At 38.9% G+C, this 15,205-nt stretch overlaps 1 pseudogene; it reads right to left on the bottom strand.

The window, feature by feature from the left end:
* Window positions 1-12,826: 12,826 nt before the first annotated feature.
* On the bottom strand, window positions 12,827-14,844 carry LOC137235098 (contactin-like; annotated as a pseudogene).
* Window positions 14,845-15,205: the final 361 nt, after the last annotated feature.

Below are 15,205 nucleotides of genomic sequence, written 5' to 3'. Positions count from 1 at the left end.
CGGTTGTATTTTATTTGATTTAGGGTTCTAAATTGAATTTCGATAATCCATTGAATTTGAATTGTATTCCATTTTTAAACGTTACAATTTTTATTTAATCGTTTTTGAAATTAGTTTTGTACTTAAAAATTATTAAATATTTTTTTTTTATCAGTATTTTTTTTTATTTTTTTTTTTAGATATAAAAACTCTATTACCACTTAAATTAAGCTTTACACTTTTTTTAATCAATTTTTAATTTTGAATTTTTGAATTTAAATCTAGGAGTTAATTTCCCTTAAGTAATTTGAGTTTCATTATCCAAATTGCTTTGTTTTTTTTTACTTTTAGTTTTAATATAATTTCGAAAGGTTAACATTTCGTGTTTACCCTTGAATCGAAATTTTGAATTGTTTTATTTTAGTTTAAGTGTAACGTTGTTTTCAATCGAAGTTTTACTCTTGAATTTAGACCTTTTTATGTTTATTTTCGCAAAAATATTTAAATTTAATTCCTATAATTAAATTTTTTTTAATTTTTTTTCAATTTTATTATTTCTTCCTTGTCATCCCACTTGAATTATTTGAATTTTTTTTTGGGAACTTCAGTTTATTTTAAGTTACACTTGCTATCAAACCTTTGCTTTGAATTTTGAGAAAAACCCGAAAATTTTTAGTTTTCGTCTAATTGCTTTAGTTTCTTTTTTTTAAGAACTTGATTCAATTTTCCTTGTTTGTTGCCTTTTTTTGTTTGAATTGCTATTTAATTTCGTAATTTTCTTTTTATAGTTTAGTAAAATTTTTATGAGTTATCGGTTAAGTTTTTTTACTTGAATTTTTTTTGTTTGTGAAACTTCTGTTTCTTCTAAAAAATTTTTTTTTGGGTTCTGAGTTTCAATCCGTTTTGTTTAAGTTAAATTTAGGTTGCGGTTACTGCGTGTTTGAGATTGTGTGAATCCGTAGAGTGTGTCTGGGTACATGTCTGACGGAGACAACAGGGAGGAAAGAGTTTTTGGTGGTTTGGGCCTGTTCAGCGGAGACAGGCGTATCACTCGTGGCTTTGCGCGTGCCCTTGGAAATCAGGTGGTTGGGTCACTGTTCAACCAAATCGATACAGGTATTCAACACCCGGTAGATTTCGTCCCTGTAGACTACTTTAACCAGTGCACTGCTAGGATTTTTGGCCCTTTCGAAGGAGGGAGCGGACGCGAAGCTAGTGTGTCCATTGTGAGCCAGGTAGTGGCAAATAGGTCCGAAGAGAGCCTGAACTTTTCGAAAAAGCTCGACGAAATTTTAGATATGATAGACGACGAACAGCGCTGTGCTGAGGGGGGCGTTGATCCAGTAGGGAATCAGATGCCAGGGGTTCCGGCAGCTGGGGTTGCGGCAGCTTCAGGAAATAGGATGGCGAACACCGATACCAACACCGAACAACTAAGTCGTTTGATGGCCATGATGGCGCAGCAAGGCGACCTAATGGCGCAGTGGACAAACGAACTCGGAAATACCAAGACCTAGTTAGCCAACCTCAGCGGCCGAGTAGCCGAGATCGAAACCTCCGCAGCACAGGCATTGGACCACCGCTCCACTCAGGCATCGACGCCAAACAACAGAGGCCAAACAAATTCAGATGGAGCAGGCAACAACACCAACAACGGAGCAAGACCAACGGACGGAGGAAGTCAGGCCACACAGGAGCCACAGCGTTGGAAAAAAATGGACCTGGAGAAGTGGCACATAAAGTTTGACGGCACGGATAAGGGGATTTCGGTCGAAAGTTTCTTATTCCGTATTGAGAAGATGAGGGTACAACATCAGATCACTCATCACCAACTGTTTACAGACTTTCATTGCCTCGTGTCGGGCGCGGCTTTGAAATGGTACTGGCAGGTGTTAGAAGATCATGCAGAAGATCCAAACTTCGGATACATGGACCTGAAGGCAGAACTGCTAGCCCATTTCAAGACCGCAGAGTCCGACTACGAGGTGATTCGGCAAATCATGGAACGAAAACAGTTGGTGCATGAGGGATTTGATGAATTTTATGGGGAAGTACATAATTTGACGTTCAGGCCTCGGAAGAGAATTCCTGAAAAGGAGCTAGTAGGAATAATTAAGGGGAACCTAAAGCCATACCTGGCTAACCTAACATTCTCATCCAAAATGGACACACTAGCCGAGCTAAAGGCTGAGTGCCGGCGTGCCGAAAAGGTTATCAAGGAAAACAAAAGTAGGTCTAAAGGGGCGGTAAGCGAACTGGTCTACCCCGACGTACAGTTCTCAGAACAAATGAGTTGTTCCAAGCCGCTTGAAGCGATAGGAAACCCATTTAAAAATAGGCCAAACAGTGGTCAGCTACCTGATGACAGGACACAAAACCTGGCACCGCGTGGTGCACCTGCCACAACGTCTACAACCGATACCAAACCAACTATAAACTCTTTCTGTCCCTCACCTTTCCACTTAATGTTGTGCTTCTCTTGTGGAATGCCGGTCGAACATTTTGTGAAGAATCCCGCTGAAGCCAATAGGGAAACGCGTTGCAAATCCAGCTTCCACAACATGGTCTGCTTTTCGTGTGGGGGGGACAGCTCTTTTTGTGTTTTCAAACGTCTGAAGGGAAATGGGAATCTGGCAGATATGACCGGGGTACTCAATGACAATGAAAATTTTAAAAAGAGAAAATAATAATGGAAGAATAGAAAACAGTTTAGGTGTAAGAAAGAAGAGAGAATTGAAGAGTTTACGTATAAGGAAACTAGAATATGAAGAAGCCCCGAGGAGAATATTTAATGAGGAGATAGTAGAAAGAAGAAGAAGCAGAAATTTTAAAAAGATACAAAAGATGAGAGAAAAGAGAAAGATGTTTAGAAGAATCCGGAGCAAAATAATTTCGACAATAGTCACTTTAAAGGGTGACAATAGGTTTTTTGCCAAACCAAGATAGGAGGTAAAGACACATTAGCTTTGTTAGATTCGCGAGCAGGAGCATGTTGTCTGGGGAAAAATAGTGAGAAGTTTTTAGAAGGGCACGAAGCAAGGATTCTGCCCATAACACATCAATTTATTAAGACGGCAAACGGAGGAGAAACACCAGTGACAGGCGTGGTAGTATTACCAGTGATGTGGACTTGGAGTTTTTAATAGTACCAAGGCTCCAACAGGGATTGATTTTTGGAAGGTTTTCAACCTAAACGTAGTTAGTAGAGGCCCCACAGCTCGTCCAATCCACGCGACAGTAGCAGAGCTCGCTCCGGCCGAGGGGGACTTGTCCTTCGATGCAGTACAACATGTGTTGACCCCCGACCAAACAGTAGCCCTAGAGAGGGTAAAGGCACAATTCCCGTCGTTCGCTGTCTTAGGGTTAGGTCGAACCGGATTAGAAGAGCATTTAATAGAAGTACGCGATGAGAACCTTCCTGTCAAACAACGCCATTACCCCATCTCACCAGCGATACAAAAACTAGTTTACGCAGAACTAGACCGAATGCTTAGCATGGGTGTAATAGAAGAATCAAATAGTAGCTGGAATTCGCCAGTATCCCTCGTTATAAAAGGAACCAAAAATCGTCTTTGTCTTGATGCGCGTATGGTTAATGAGCGTACAATCAAAGACGCCTAACCACTCCCTCATATCGACGGAATACTTAGCCGGCTACAAAATATTAGGTACATATCAGCCATAGACCTGAAGGACGCCTTCTGGCAGATTCCGTTGGAAAAAAGATCAAGGGAGAATACAGCGTTCACTGTGCCAGGGATACCCCTCTACCAATTTACAGTTATGCCCTTCGGACTGTGCAACGCGGCACAAAGAATGTGTCGATTGATGGACAAGGTTATACCCGCTTCGTTACGTGAATGTGTATTTGTGTACCTTGATGACTTGTTAGTTTGTTCTGAAGATTTTTCGTCTCATATATGTTTGTTAGAAAAGGTCGCTCGGTGTCTTCGCGAAGCAAACCTAACGATAAACGTAGAGAAAAGCAAATTCGGTTATAAAGAAGTTCGATACCTTGGTTATGTTGTAGGTGACGGCTGCATTAGAACCGATGCTAACAAGGTAGCAGCTGTGAGGGACTTTCCCGAGCCGAAAACCCCGAAACAGTTACGACGGTTCCTAGGCATGTCAGGCTGGTACCGACGCTTCATACAAGATTACGCGACTATTGCAGCTCCGCTGCACGACTGCCTCACCAAGGAAAAGATAAGAAATTCACTATGACTGATGACGCTAGACGGGCATTTGAACAACTCAACCGAAGCCTAATATCGGCTCCCGTCCTAACACATCCAGATTTTAACAGACGTTTCTATATCCAATGCGATGCATCGACAGACGGAGTGGGCGGGGTTCTTTTCCAACTCGACGAAGACAATAACGAAAGACCAATTGTATACATGTCTGCAAAACTGAATAAAGCACAGAAAAACTGCAGTGTGACAGAACTGAAATGTTACGCAGCGGTTCTAAGCGTTAAACGATTTCGACCTTACGTGGAGGGCTTGCCTTTCACGATAATAACGGACCACGCGAGCTTAAAATGGCTTATGGACCAAAAAGACCTTGCTGGACGACTTGCTAGATGGAGTTTAGAACTCCAAAGTTTCGATTTTGACATCGAACATAGAAGAGGCTCACAAAACATCGTACCGGACACTCTTTCCAGAATGGACATGGAAGAAATAAGACCCAGTGACAGAGTGATGGACATATGTCTAGACTCGCCATATTTTGACTCAGACGAATACCGTGAGCTACAAAAAACAGTGACGGACAACAAGGATAAATTGCCAGACTTATGTGTATCTGACGGATACGTATATAAACGGACGCAGTTCGACCGGGGGGATGTACTTCAAGCGGACCAAGCCTGGAAGCTTTGGGTTCCGTCGGAGCTGCGATCGGGGCTGGTAGAGTCTGCTCACAGCTCACCTTCAGCTGGTCACGGTGGAATCCACAAAACTTTGTCCCGTTTACGCGAACGATATTACTGGCCAGGAATGGTAACAGAAGTTTGTACTTTTATTAAAGGATGTGAAGTCTGCTCAGAAAGCAAGACACAAACTGCTTTTCACAAGCCCCTTATGGGTAAGCAACATGTAACCGAACGGCCTTTTCAACGTTTGTTTGTAGATTTTATGGGTCCTTATCCTCGTACGTCTGATGGTAATGTCTTCGTGTTTGTATGTTTAGATCATTTTACAAAGTTTGTGTTTTTGAAACCCATGCGGAAAGCTACTTCAGCCGAGGTGGTGAAATTTCTGGAACGAGAAGTCTTCCATATATTCGGAGTACCCGAATACATCCATTCGGACAATGGAAGACAATTCGTTTCGGGAACTTTCGCCACCCTCCTAGGGAAATATGGTACTACCCATATCAAGACAGCCTTTTATTCACCGCAGGGAAACGCTGCAGAGAGGGTCAATCGGTCGGTTCTCCAGATCGTAAGATCATTCATTAACGAAAACCAAAAATCTTGGGACCGACATATTAGTGATGCGGCGTTTGCACTTCGAAGTGCTGTCCACTCCGCAATCAACATGACGCCCTATCATGCCACTTTCGGTATGCCTGTGATACTGCATGCAGCATCATTCGAGCTATACCGAAAGTTGGGGTCGCTGAAGGATGTTGATTGCGAGGTGGAGACAAATGGTGATAGATTGCAGTTACTGAGGGACAGAATTAAACAGGAGCTGAAGTTAGCATACGAGCGTAGATACTGGTTGAGATACATTTTGTCGATAAGGGTGTAACGCAAGAACAAGTACGGTTGCCGGTGACATATGTATCTATGTATCTTGAGGCTAGCGTAACATATTGCTTACCTCACGTGGACGTTGCACAGTGGCGCCTTTTGAGTTTTTTCTTTGCAAAAATCATAACTTTTGAACCAATGAAGATATTTAAAAAATTTAAAATGCAAATGAAAGCTAATTATTTGAGGTTTTATTGTGTGAAAGCTCAGAATGTCACAGATACAGGGTGCTTCGAAATTTCTAGAAAAATGCAAAAATAAAATGTTTTTAGTAAAAAATAAAAAAAAATAAAATGAGATTTGTCTTATAATGACGCATTTAATTATTAAATAAGATAAACTAATGATTTTGATAAGATAGCGTGGCGCTGCCCACTTATGATAAAAAGTTTTATCTAAGTAGTCACGTAATCAATAACTACCAAAATCGATAGACGTATTGTTTCTTTTAAATGACAAATACTCTTATAAAACTCAAATGTCCGTTTTTGGTGCCACAATAACAAGGTGCTTCAAAATTCATCGTAAAATTTGACAGGTTTTTTTTTTAATTTATAAGCCAAATATGTACTTTATTAATAACTAAATGTTATTGAAAGTGGTTCAATGAAATTTTATTTGAGATGAAGATTAAACAGCCAACGAATTTTGCAAAAAGGGAGTGGCACTGCCCATTTATGCTAAAAAGTTTGATCTTAGTAACCGCTTTAGCAATTTGTACCAAACTCGATAGACGTATTGATTTCTATAAAAATTTAATACTCGTTTGAAGGCGAAATGCCTAAGCTTTAAAATAAATTTGATAAACTTTAGAGAAATGCAATAACGAAAAGTATATATTTATAAATTACTAAATTAATTCTTTTTTTTAAATTAATAGATATCTTATTTTTCAGTAAAGTAGCAAAATTGATTAGTAAATCTCTTTTTCATTGTTGTGATAAGAAGTGAGAAACTTATTTTATCTTAACATAGTCATCGTCACTGGAACCATTTCTGAGCCATACGCATCTGTAAGATCTTTTTGTGTTCTTACATACCTCATAGATGATATGACTGGATCAGAAGAGATAGCTAACATGTTGAAAAGGTCTTCGTTTTGTCTAACTCGTGATACTTTTCAGGTGTTCATACATCTATATCTTTTTTAGTCCTTGTTCTTAGATTCTTGAGCTTCTTCAGACAATTCTCCTAATGGTAAGCACTGGTAGTCTATTAAATCTTTTCCATGTGCTAACATTTTATATACCGTTGGTGTAAGTTTCTTCTCAGGTTACTTTTGATGCAGCAACTCTGTAGTTTTAGATGCATATTCTCCAAATTTGGGTCCATTAACTGGTTCATGGCAGTTTAAAATATTTAAAATTACTCCCAATCTTTTCACAATATCTCTATCAACTCCTGTTATGCGATCAGTCACTTCATCGTTTTCAAAAAATCTTCTTGAGGAGTTACCATCATTTGTAATTCCGTATCCATACTTTGGACAGCCAACTTTAAGGCCAACCTCTTTATAGAATGCATCCTGAATTATTTTTTTCTCCTGTTTTGTTTCTCCTTACATGTTGTATTGTCGTCGAAAACTTCTCCTTGTTGTGGTAGTGTATACGCCAGCTTCAAAACAAATTCCATACATCTTATCCTAGCATGCAAAGGAGATATTCCATACTCATAATTTAGTTCATCAGTTATTGAATCATCAAGATTTTCAAGACTCCTTCTCGTATTTAAATAATATCGGGCGGCGCAATATAGTTGATGATGGACGTGGATTTTTCCAATATTCTGAAGCTTCATCTCTTAGTTATAATGGAACAATAGAAGCCATAAACATATTACTATCTGTAATTGTTTCATCGTCTACATTTATTCTTTGCGCTTTGTCCTGATGATCCATCACGGCCCCACTTAGTTATCAATGTTAGCTCCTTTGGCAGTGATTTCAACTTTTCTTCAGTAAAACTTTGAAGGAGTTGTGTAGACGTATGATCCATTAGGTTTTGTAGCTCAATTTCAGCTGATAATTCGGTTATTTTGGTACTTAGGTGAACTGCTTCTTTCTTGGCTTGAGTAATTTTTTTGTATCCAGGTAAAATATCGGCATTACGTTGCAATTATGACTTACGCAATATAATATATTTTTTCTTCGTTAAACCGATATCTACAAATAGCGCCAAAGCTTTTTCGGGGGTGTATTTCCCAGGTAGCGCATTTGGTGGTGTGGGAAAGCTGTTTTTGATCCTCGTCAGTCGCACTGGACTTGCTACCGCAACTGCTTCTGTTATATGAGACTTCACGTTTTCTTCGTCTTTTTTATATTTAATAGCCAGTGCTTCTGAAAGATGAGTCGTGGCCATAGCTTGTGTGGTATCAGACAGCTTCCTTTTCCTTGTGTAGGTAGAACACTCTTCTATGGGTTTTGTTGGTCTCCCTCTAGTTGGATTGGTTGACGTGCTAGGCGTTTCTTCGTCCAAAAAAGTTTTGTCAGCTAGCCATTTTTCATGCTTACTTAGAAATTTTGAATTGTTAAGATAGACGTCCTTCCATTTTCTTTCTATCATAATGTATTGTAAACCAATTTTTTCTTCCAGGCCTTCCTTTTCTTTAATGCTTGTTTCACTCGCTAATTCTCTCATAATAGCCCCAACGAAGTCCCGTCTTGACTTTGTAGATTTAAACACCGCAAATAGTTTCGAGTTTTCTAGATACATATTAGCATTGGTTTCGAGTGTATCTGACTAAATATTAATCTGAAAAATGCTATTCACTTTATTTAAGTAAACAGAATACTTAGTTCCTTAATATCCAAAAGACGAATGATAATGTGCATTGTATGATGGATAGCTATATATACCTACTCAAATTTTAAAATGAATTTCAAGTATACAATTCTTAACTAAAAAAATGTATGTTGTTAACAAATTCCAATAACAAAAACGACCTTACGGCCGTTCTGAATTATATATACCTGCTCAGGCGCATATTTATGCCCAAGGTTGTTTAACTTTATTTGATGTAAAAAGTGAAGTTGCAGCTGGACGCAGGTAGACTTTACGAATTTAGGTAACTGAATATTTCACAAATAACTACTGTTAATTTGACGGAGCACATATTTTAACATTTTTTTTCCATTAAAGTTTTAAAAAGGGCCTAAAAATTGGCATTTCGAAAAACAGGTATATCCGCCAACTTTTAACAAAAAAAAAAAACAATTTTTTGTTTCAATCCCAAATTAAATTAACCACGTCGCTGACTTCGAAAACACGAAAATAATAGACAAAGAAGCTAGAGAGAAAAAACGATACACCTTGGAAAGCCTACGAATTTTGCAAAATAGGGAAAAGACTATGAATAAGAAAGAGGACACAGATGGTATCGCTGCCACTTACATATTATGTTTATAACATTTTACTTTTAGTATGACAAGTGTACCACAGTAGATGGTATCGTTTTATTTTTTATTTTATATTTTTAATCTTCCATATTTTTTAATCTTTTTTCTTGTAATTATGTTTTATTTCTTTAATTTAATGCCGTAATTCAAATGTAAGTGGAAATTTGAAAACTTATAAATCAATGTTAAATGTTAATATGTGTAATTGTGATAATTTCAAATTAATGTTGTTGTTTTTGTGTTTTTATTGTTAATAAATACAGAATTGCTCCAGAAGAAGCCAAGGAAATTTGGCGAAACGTCGAGCTGTAAGGTGAAATAAATTGTTTTATTTGCACTAGTTCAGAATAGATCGGAAAAGCTTAACAAAAATATATGTAAATTATCTTTAATTGCTATATAAGAAAACGAAAACCGGCCGCCTTATTTACTCACAAAACCATTTTAAATGCAACGAAAAAGAAGAAAAATTTCAAATTTTTCGCAGTGTTGAAAATTGGCCAACTTTGAGCGGCTCTACCTGGTAAACTATCATTTTCTGTGAAAAAACGGTTATATATCCTTCATCCCTGGAGAATTATATAAGGCGAAAGATTTCATGATTTTCTGATTTTTGCCATTCTTTAACGGCAGAGGCGCCCCTGTGCGTTGGCAGGATGCTTTCGCTTAGACGGCTGGATCAAAAGAGCCGCGCGCTTGGCAGAGAAAAGCTATGAGCCCACTACACTGCCACTTTCGTTGAGTTTCTCCTTATTTGTTTACTTATTTTTATGAAAACCCCTATTTTTGCCAGGCTGCTGAGACTACCAGCCCGAATACGGTCGGTTGGGTCAAGAGACCGCCAACTGTTGTTGCTGGCGTACCGCTCACCATCATTTCGGCGTATATATCTGCGCCGAGTGTAAGCCGAGTTAGCGATGAGCGGTAGAAAAGTGGGTCGGCCAGCAGCATGAACTGGAATGGAACGGCAATCTTTGGATCCTCGTTTGATGGCGGACTCAACCGATAGTGGCCTTTGACTACTGCCGCTTGAGTGGTGACATGCGTCGATGACACGAACTTGCCGGGCAGAATAAGGGTGCATTGCCCGGGTCCTTGGCGCTCCAACTGTAAATCGCGTACCAGCTCTGCATCGACGATTGTGCTGGTAGCGCAGGGATCGATGACGGCACGAACCAAGTCTAAGTGTCCGCGCGATTCGATGCATACGATGGCCGTCGGCGCAATGGGTACGAAAGGCCGCATGATGGGCGATGGAGTAGCCTGGACAAGTCGGCCGGTTCGGAAGCCTTCCGGTGTACCACGCGATAGTGCCTTTGTATTTTGGGCGTCAGAAGTGTATGGCGCTGATTTCTTTCGACGTTGCTGCTTTGCTAATTTGGATAACTTGACCGGGCCTCGTTGGAGTCCGACGCCACGGTGCTATCAGTTATTTTGTTAGTTTCGAGCTTTTTTTACTTCCTGAGCTCTTCGTTCGTGCTGAAACAGCGGTAGGCAACTGTGCATCCCATTCCTGCTCGTTAATGGTCTTATTTCCGTTTTTGCTCGCTCTTTCATCGCTTTCGCTCTCTCTTCCTCCATTTCCTCTTCCTCCACTTGCTGAGCCCAGGACTTTGTCTGTCCCATTAGGTAGATTAACAACGTGTCATCGGACGGGTTGTCGTCGCCAATTGTGGGTGCATCATTGCGTCCTGATTGACGCTCATCCAAGTGGAGCGTAGTGTGGTGCTTTTCCTGGCACCGTTTGCAGCGATATTTGCTATTGCACTTGTCCTCGTGATGAAAGGGCGACAGACAATTTGGACAATATTTATACAGCAGCACGGCCCGCGACCTCTCCTCCGGGGATTTTTTCCTGTATTCGGCACAGAGTCAGAGACTATGGTCCCTGCCGCAGAGCTGGCAAGCGACGTCGAAACGCTTTGCGGCTCCCTCTGACTTGGCCAATAAGGTTTGGTAACGGTGATCTGAAAGAATATTGGAATCATTGATCATGACCAAATTGAGGTTGGCGGAATGATGTTTGTGTGGCGTAAAAGAAAAAATATATCCAGTGGATTTACGCAAAGGAAATAAAGAAACTTTAATTGAAGTAAAAATATTAAAGGCCATAGGTACATACTTATGTGCGCAAAGGAACGTAAAAACTTATTCTAGCACTCATGCAGTCATTCTGGATGGTGCTTTAGTATTTTAGTAAATTTATAATTCGACTTGTGTCGGTAGATGTCGCCGAAGTAGTTCTAAAATTTATTTTAGATTTGTGGTGAACTTTATTTTTACAACAAGTAGCCTGCCACCACACGGAACGGTTCGAAACCTGGCTGAAAAGGTATTCCAGAGTTGCACTTCCATCATTCAACATTATTTTCGACGTGTATTGTCGATAATATTGAGATTCGTGGAATTAAGTTTTTTAAATCTCGACCAAATGAATGACTGATCGAGATATTTAGTACGCGACATGTAGTGCGAGTGTGTAGCAGCGCATAAGGCCTAATGTTGGTAACGCAGTGCATTGACAGTCAGAAATTAAGTGTAGAGGTTTTGACATCTGCTACGCTTTTCGATTTCCTGAATGGAAAAAAAGTCATTCATTTAAACACTCGGTGGTGAGTAGGAATTGGTGCAGATTAGATAGTATTTTTATTAATTGAGTTTTTCTTCTTTTCTTTTCAGAATAAAGGGGATGTCAATCTCAACCGCCTTATTTCCTCAAATATGGTTTGGAAAGCTCGTCACGTTCGGTTGACATCATTGCGGCAGTGCCCCAGGATGCAAAAAAACATTGTTGCCGAAATTGTGTGCGAAACCAATACGAACGGCAAGTGGGATTGCCGTAGTTGCATTAATGTGCAAGCCACATCGCTGTCCACATATCAACAATATGGGTGTAAAATATCGAATTAAAGATCTTATATTATTGCATTTGGCCCTTGATGTTGGATCGTCGAATTTTCAAAATCAATGTAAAAAATTGGAACCTGTAAATATTTGCCATGGATGTGTAATAATGGAAACAGTAAATTTCATGCAAACCATGCATACCTCCACCCTGGTGTAATAGGAGGTATGACACATAATGGCGCTAAAGGAGCAGCATTAGAATGCATTGAAGCAAAACAAAAATTAGAAGAATGATATCAACGGTGCGGGAAATAATGCCTCTGCACGTAAACAACAACTTTTTGATTTAATTTCGTGTTTTATTATTGAAAATATCCAACCATTCCCGGGTTGCCACGTGGTAGCAGGGGAAGCAGTACCGTGGCTTAATTTTCCTTCAATCCGTAAAACTATATCACTCAGGTATACAAGTCCGCGCAAAGCAGATCCAGTATTTATGGCATGAATCGGCCGATGTTAAAATAGCCGTCTCAATATTCCCACCTCCCTTTTTGTTTTTTTTTTTTTTTATGGAGGACATTTAATACTAATTGTCGGCAAGCGAAACAACAAAGCAATTGACGAAGTTAGTAACTGGAACTTCAACACTAAATTAACACTGAATTAATTAAGATTTGCTCTTTGAATTTAGAATGCCAAAAACCTGGTTGCATTTCAATCTACAATCAATTGTGGGCTGTTGGTGACTACCAGAATAAATGCACTTCAAATTTCATTCCAATTTACGATGAGCAAAATGCTAAATGGATCGATACAAAACTAATTCCCGAGGGTGGTCATTACTATTGTTTCACTGCACCACATTGATACATGCCATCATCATTATCTGGATCTAAATATTTTATGGTGAGCACATTATCTTGTATAATATAACGATCTTTATCAATGCGTTCCGTATCAAAACGTTCAGCATCTTTATACCAAGTATAATTTACATCTGGTATGGCAAAAGCTTCACAAATGAATGTTGCATCACCATTATAATCTTTAATTTTATCTTTGAGGTGTATTGTGAATTGGGGTTTCATTTGTATATTAATAAATATTGATTTATAAATTGTTTTACGTGGATTCGAAATTGTGCAGGTATATTCGCCATTGTCATTCGTAGTGGCATTTTCAATAATTAGCACCCGACTATTGCTTATTGTGTAAGCGTTACGCTGTAATGATTGACCACGTCTGGTCCAATTATATGACGGTATTGGATAATCAAAAGCTACGCACTCAAGACGTATTTCATCACTAGCAATGGGCGCTTCTGGAAACACTTTTGGAAAAGTATTTGTAACTATTAGCGTTTGATAGTTGCTGTTCGGTAGAACACGCAGTGGAAAGAATGGACTGTTCATATCAGCAGTTTCAGCTGAACGTTCAAGATTAAACTCCATAATAAAACTGAAATTCAAATGTGCACTCTCCGACTGTATGCGTCCAAACTTATTCTCAGCTACGCAATGATATGCACCCTGATCAAGTGCTTGTTTTGGATCATAAATTATAAGATTACCACCAGAAATTGTATAACGATCATTAATTAATGGATCGATAGTTTTGTATTCGAGTGTATCATTAACATAAACTTCACGATACCAGCGATATGTGGGCGTAGGAAAGTCACCTGCTGAACAACCTAATGTAACATCCTTTATCAGTCGATTCTTACTAGTATCGGATGTGGTATCATTGGGTTGTTTGACAAAATAGGGACCGCGTGGAATTTTCTCAAAACCGCATATATCCATGCCGTAATTATATGGACGTATATCGTCTAATTTAAGGTTAATATTTTCAGGTGTATAAAGTAATTTTGATTCGCATATAAATAAATTCAATTCTATAACATATGCAGGCATAAACGTCCAGCAATCACGTTTCTTAGAAAAACCATAAACAACACGATCTCTAGTGAAAAGAATATCACCATATTGATTGGGACCAATAAATCCACGCAAATTATTTTGATTATTTGATGAACCCGATACAGTATTGTAAAACTGATTGGGAGTATTATGATTATATTCATTCTGATACATATTTTGCACTAAAAAGCGATTATCGTGTACATTTTCATTTTCAAGCGCTTGATCTTCATCATATGCGAAAGAGTCTTCTAAAATAAGAAATGGTGAGTTATCATCATTTGCCCAGCTATTAGGACCAGTTTGACGTGCCGATATCCAAAAGCGATTTTGTAGTTGATTTTGTATAATCAATTGCTTTAATATAAATGAATGCTTTTCAATGCTGTCCACATTGATGAGTTAAGCATTATAAGCTTTACATATTTTCTTTGCATCGAACCAGTTACGTTTTGGCGAGCGTATAAATATATATATATAGCATGTTTGTCTAAACGATATCCAATGCTCTGGGCAGTAATTTTGTTCGTCACTGTAATTAACCAAATAGCCAATACCAGTAGATTGTATGCCAAGATTGAAGGGATCATAGTTATTATTACCGCCACCATAGATCCCGCTGCCTATATTGCTAATGCCTAGGGTGTTCGATGACTGATCATAATAGTCGTTTTGATTTGGCGGTCCTACGAGTAAGCCTCCTCCGCTTTGTTGCATATCTTGTTTGTTTGTAACAATGGATTCTCATATTGTGAAGTACTTTGTTGGCCTCCCTGTTGATTATTTGTATAGAGGGGATTGTAGCGGGGTTGACCATCTTTATTGTATGTTGGCTGATATGTTTGTGGATCATTGGATGCCTGTGCTTCAGCATTCGCATCATCGTGGCTATATACGATTAGTGCGAGCTGTATGGCGTACACTACGTTAAACGCCATATCCGCAGATTTGAATATCAATAGAATATGTGCGGCTGGTATTAATGTGCTATGTACACGTTTAGTCAGTCTATGTCTACCTGCTGTCGACGCCTCAATGGAGGGCGACGTTAAAGATCCAATGGAACATCAAATAATGGTATTTGTGGAAATGAAGTCTTTAGAAATGAAGTTTCAAAGTTAACTGTTTTCGATTCCAGTTTCCTAAAGGATCTCCGAACAAACTCAAATATACTTTCGTTCACCATTGAGGAAACCGTCAAAGGTGTAACGGGACTAAAATATCGAATCTCATGGGTAATAATAATTTTAGTAATTTTCTTTTTCTTTACAATGAACTGGTTATACAACCGAGTTTTAT

The sequence above is a fragment of the Eurosta solidaginis genome, chromosome X (genome assembly GCF_040869045.1).
Source record: "Eurosta solidaginis isolate ZX-2024a chromosome X, ASM4086904v1, whole genome shotgun sequence".
NCBI classification, from domain to species: Eukaryota; Metazoa; Arthropoda; class Insecta; order Diptera; family Tephritidae; genus Eurosta; species Eurosta solidaginis.
This window is presented reverse-complemented; position numbering and strand designations above follow the sequence as displayed.